We start from the raw sequence: 6,000 nt of genomic DNA, 5'->3' as shown, positions 1-6,000 counted from the left end.
TTTGGGGGTTGGTTAATATGAGTTTGATGCCGCAGCCCCCCCTCCCCCCCCCCCCCCCTGCAAAACGCCGTTGGGGAAACAGACCCAACGGGTCTGCACTTGGTCTAGTTAATATATAAAACTCTCGCCCAAAATTCCGAAACGGAACTCCGTCCGGCTGTCACATTTCTTCCATTGATTCCCTGCAACTCCGAAACTGGACGCAGAATCGCCGACATCTTTTCCATTTCGGTAGAGATTTCGCTTTTCTTTCTAAGTATCCGCTCCTCATTACATTCCGTCGTGTTTAGGTACACGTTTTTAATCAAATCCTTCCCCCCCCCCCCCCAATATTTCAAAACTGAACTGGCTTCACACCCACAGAACCTTCACCAGCACCAGCCCCTGCTGAGCGTTCCATCGTGTGATGTCACAATGCCCAATCTTCACATATGTCCAATCGGAATGGATTCATTTACATATGCCTATGCAGGAGCCCAAGCCAATGGTGAACGTTCCATCGTGTGATGTCACAATGCCCAATGTTCAAAGACATCGTTGCCATAGAGAGGGAGTACAGAGAAGGTTCACCAGGCTGATTCCTGTTATGTCAGAACTTTCATATGAAGAAAGACTGGATAGACTCGCCTTGTAATCGCTAGATTTTAGAAGATTGAGGGGGTATCTTATAGAGACGTTTAAAATTCTTAAGGGGTTGGACAGGCTAGATGCAGGAAGATTGTTCCGGATGTTGGGGAAGACCAGAACAAGGGGTCAAAGTTTAAGGATAAGGGGGAACGCTGAATCGCCGACATCTTTTCCATTTCGGTAGAGATTTCTCTTTTCTTTCTAAGTATCCGCTCCTCATTACATTCCGTCGTGTTTAAGTACACGTTTTTAATCAAATCCTTACCCCCCCCCCCCCCAATATTTCAAAACTAAACTGGCTTCACACCCACAGAACCTTCACCAGCCCCAGCCCCTGCTGAGCGTTCCATCGTGTGATGTCACAATGCCCAATCTTCACATATGTCCAATCGGAATGGATTCATTTACATATGCCTATGCAGGAGCCCAAGCCAATGGTGAACGTTCCATCGTGTGATGTCACAATGCCCAGTGCTCATAGACATCGTTGCCATAGTGACAGTACAGAGAGTCAGATGTGGGCCGAGGAGCCTTCAAGACAACATGAGATGTTCCCATATTGTGTGAAAATATTTACGTCATTCACCCCTGAACCTCGATAAGAACACCACCTGCACATCTTAATTAAATTAGAGAAAAACGGAAAAGAGGTCGGGCATTTACACTTTTAAGGCTCTGTGTGTGTCGAAGCTTCGTGTGTGTGATGCCGCACCGCTAACCCCCCCACCACCCCCCCCACGCGTTGCCGAGACGGACCCGACTTCGACGACTTCAAGATACGATATTTTAAGACGGCAGGTACCTGACTTCGACGACCAAATCACCCCTGGGGGCTACAGGTAGGGAACGGTCTTTATGCACTTTTCCAACTCTGTGTGTGGGGGTGGTTAGTGTGTGTGAGGCGCCCGCCCCCCACCCCCCCCCCCCAGTGGGGGCTACGGGTAGGGAACGGCTGCGTTGGGGGATCAGACCCAACGGGTTTGCCATTGGTCGTCGTGTTTAAGTGCACGTTTTTAATCAAATCCTAACCCACCCCCCCCCCCCCAATATTTCACAACTAAACTGGCTTCTCACCCATAGAAGCAGCACCAGCCCCAGCCCCTGGTGAACGTTCCATCGTGTGATGTCACAATGCCCAATGTTCAAATACATCGTTGCCATAGAGGGAGTACAGAGAAGGTTCACCAGACTGATTCCTGGGATGTCAGGACTTTCATATGACGAAAGACTGGATAGACTCGGCTTGTACATGCTAGAATTTAAAAGATTGAGGGGGTATCTTATAGAAACTTACAAAATTCTTAAGGGGTTGGACAGGCTAGATGCAGGAAGATTGTTCCAGATGTTGGGGAAGTACAGAACAAGGGGTCACAGTTTAAGGATAAGGGGTAAATCTTTTAGGACCGAGATGAGAAAAACATTTTTAACACAGAGAGTGGTGAATCTCTGGAATTCACTGGCACAGAAGGTAGTTGAGGCCTGTTCATTGGCTGTATTTAAGAGGGAGTTAGATGTGGTCCTTGTGGCTAAAGGGATCAGGGGGTATGGAGAGAAGGCAGGTACAGGATACTGAGTTGGATGATCAGCCACGATCATATTGAATGGTGGTGCAGGCTCGAAGGGCCGAATGGCCTACTCCTGCACTTAATTTCAATGGTTCTATGTTTCCCTCTCCGAAACCCCTCTCCCACCCATCCCTCTCTCCCCCACCCCCCGTCCCTCTCTACGCCACCCCCTTCCTCCTACCCCTCTGTCCCTCTTCCATCACTCCCCCTACCCCTCTCCACCTCCCTCTCCACTCTTTCCCCTCTCTCCCCCACCCCTCTCCCCTCCCTCCCTCCTTCCCTACCTCCCCATCCTCCCCCTCCACCACATCTATCTCCCCATCCCCCTCTCCTCACCCCCTACCCCGCTCTCCTTTCCCTCCCAAATCTGTCCCATTTCCTCCACCTCCTCTCCCCTCCCTCCCCTCTTCACATCCCCCCTCCCTCCCCCCACCTGTGTGTTTGGGGGTTGGTTAATATGAGTTTGATGCCGCAGCCCCCCCTCCCCCCCCCCCCCCTGCAAAACGCCGTTGGGGAAACAGACCCAACGGGTCTGCACTTGGTCTAGTTAATATATAAAACTCTCGCCCAAAATTCCGAAACGGAACTCCGTCCGGCTGTCACATTTCTTCCATTGATTCCCTGCAACTCCGAAACTGGACGCAGAATCGCCGACATCTTTTCCATTTCAGGTAGAGATTTCACTTTTCTTTCTAAGTATCCGCTCCTCATTACATTCCGTCGTGTTTAAGTACACGTTTTTAATCAAATCCTTCCCCCCCCCCCCCCAATATTTCAAAACTAAACTGGCTTCACACCCACAGAACCTTCACCAGCCCCAGCCCCTGCTGAACGTTCCATCGTGTGATGTCACAATGCCCAATCTTCACATATGTCCAATCGGAATGGATCCATTTACATATGCCTATGCAGGAGCCCAAGCCAATGGTGAACGTTCCATCGTGTGATGTCACAATGCCCAATGCTCAAAGACATCGTTGCCATAGAGAGGGAGTACAGAGAAGGTTCACCAGGCTGATTCCTGTTATGTCAGAACTTTCATATGAAGAAAGACTGGATAGACTCGCCTTGTAATCGCTAGATTTTAGAAGATTGAGGGGGTATCTTATAGAGACGTTTAAAATTCTTAAGGGGTTGGACAGGCTAGATGCAGGAAGATTGTTCCGGATGTTGGGGAAGACCAGAACAAGGGGTCAAAGTTTAAGGATAAGGGGGAACGCTGAATCGCCGACATCTTTTCCATTTTGGTAGAGATTTCTCTTTTCTTTCTAAGTATCCGCTCCTCATTACATTTCGACGTGTTTAAGTGTACGTTTTTAAACAAATCCTAACCCCCCCCCCCCCCCCCCAATATTTCAAACCTAAACTGGCTTCACACCCACAGAACCTTCACCAGCACCAGCCCCTGCTGAACGTTCCATCGTGTGATGTCACAATGCCCAATCTTCACATATGTCCAATCGGAATGGATTCATTTACATATGCCTATGCAGGAGCCCCAGCCAATGGTGAACATTCCATCGTGTGATGTCACAATGCCCAGTGCTCATAGACATCGTTGCCATAGTGACAGTACAGAGAGTCAGATGTGGGCCGAGGAGCCTTCAAGACAACATGAGATGTTCCCATATTGTGTGAAAATATTTACGTCATTCACCCCTGAACCTCGATAAGAACACCACCTGCACATCTTAATTAAATTAGAGAAAAACGGAAAAGAGGTCGGGCATTTACACTTTTAAGGCTCTGTGTGTGTCGAAGCTTCGTGTGTGTGATGCCGCACCGCTAACCCCCCCACCACCCCCCCCCACGCGTTGCCGAGACGGACCCGACTTCGACGACTTCAAGATACGATATTTTAAGACGGCAGGGACCCGACTTCGACGACCAAATCTCCCCTGGGGGCTACAGGTAGGGAACGGTCTTTATGCACTTTTCCAACTCTGTGTGTGGGGGTGGTTAGTGTGTGTGAGGCGCCCGCCCCCCCCCCCCCCCCCCCCCCAGTGGGGGCTACGGGTAGGGAACGGCTGCGTTGGGGGATCAGACCCACCGGGTTTGCCATTGGTCGTCGTGTTTAAGTGCACGTTTTTAATCAAATCCTAACCCACCCCCCCCCCCCCCAATATTTCACAACTAACTGGCTTCTCACCCATAGAAGCAGCACCAGCCCCAGCCCCTGGTGAACGTTCCATCGTGTGATGTCACAATGCCCAATGTTCAAATACATCGTTGCCATAGAGGGAGTACAGAGAAGGTTCACCAGACTGATTCCTGGGATGTCAGGACTTTCATATGACGAAAGACTGGATAGACTCGGCTTGTACATGCTAGAATTTAAAAGATTGAGGGGGTATCTTATAGAAACTTACAAAATTCTTAAGGGGTTGGACAGGCTAGATGCAGGAAGATTGTTCCAGATGTTGGGGAAGTCCAGAACAAGGGGTCACAGTTTAAGGATAAGGGGTAAATCTTTTAGGACCAAGATGAGAAAAACATTTTTAACACAGAGAGTGGTGAATCTCTGGAATTCACTGGCACAGAAGGTAGTTGAGGCCTGTTCATTGGCTGTATTTAAGAGGGAGTTAGATGTGGTCCTTGTGGCTAAAGGGATCAGGGGGTATGGAGAGAAGGCAGGTACAGGATACTGAGTTGGATGATCAGCCACGATCATATTGAATGGTGGTGCAGGCTCGAAGGGCCGAATGGCCTACTCCTGCACTTAATTTCAATGGTTCTATGTTTCCCTCTCCGAAACCCCTCTCCCACCCATCCCTCTCTCCCCCACCCCCCTTCCCTCTCTACGCCACCCCCTTCCTCCTACCCCTCTGTCCCTCTTCCATCACTCCCCCTACCCCTCTCCACCTCCCTCTCCACTCTTTCCCCTCTCTCCCCCACCCCTCTCCCCCTCCCTCCCTCCTTCCCTACCTCCCCATCCTCCCCCTCCACCACATCTATCTCCCCATCCCCCTCTCTCACCCCCTACCCCGCTCTCCTTTCCCTCCCAAATCGGTCCCATTTCCTCCACCTCCTCTCCCCTCCCCCCCCTCTACACATCCCCCCTCCCTCCCCCCACCTGTGTGTTTGGGGGTTGGTTAATATGAGTTTGATGCCGCAGCCCCCCCTCCCCCCCCCCCCCCCTGCAAAACGCCGTTGGGGAAACAGACCCAACGGGTCTGCACTTGGTCTAGTATACATTTAAACCTTTCCCCTTTCATCCTTACAGATAGTGAAGATGGTTGTGAAAAATTGCAGCAGGATCTTGATCGATTGGCCAGGTGGGCTGAGGAATGGTTGATGGAATTTAATAGAGAAATGTGAGGTGTTGCATTTTGGTAAGTCTAACATGGGCAGGACCTACACACTGAATGGTAGGGCTCTGGGGAGTGTTGAAAAGCAGAGGGATCGAGAAGTGCAGGTGCATAGATCCTTGAAGGTGGAGTCGCAGGTAGATAGGGTGGTTAAAAAGGTGTTTCGCACATTGGCCTTTATCAGTCAGAGTATTGAGTATAGAAGCTGGGAGGTTATGTTGCAGTAGTATAAGACATTGATGAGGCCGCATTTAGAGTACTGTGTTCAGTTCTGGGCACCATGTTACAGAAAAGATGGTGTCAAACTGGAAAGGGCACAAAGAAGATTTACAAGGATGTGCCAGGGCTAGAGGGTCTGGGCTATAGGGAGAGGTTGAGTAGGCTGGGACTCTATTCCTCAGAGCGTACGAGGATGAGGGGTGACCTCTTATTGAGGTGTATAAAATCATGAGAGGAATAGATCAGGTAGAAGCACAGTCTTTTGCCCAGAGTAGGTGAAT

Source organism: Amblyraja radiata, chromosome 3 (assembly GCF_010909765.2).
Source record: "Amblyraja radiata isolate CabotCenter1 chromosome 3, sAmbRad1.1.pri, whole genome shotgun sequence".
In the NCBI taxonomy this organism is placed as follows: Eukaryota; Metazoa; Chordata; class Chondrichthyes; order Rajiformes; family Rajidae; genus Amblyraja; species Amblyraja radiata.
Note: the sequence above shows the minus strand (reverse complement) of the source record.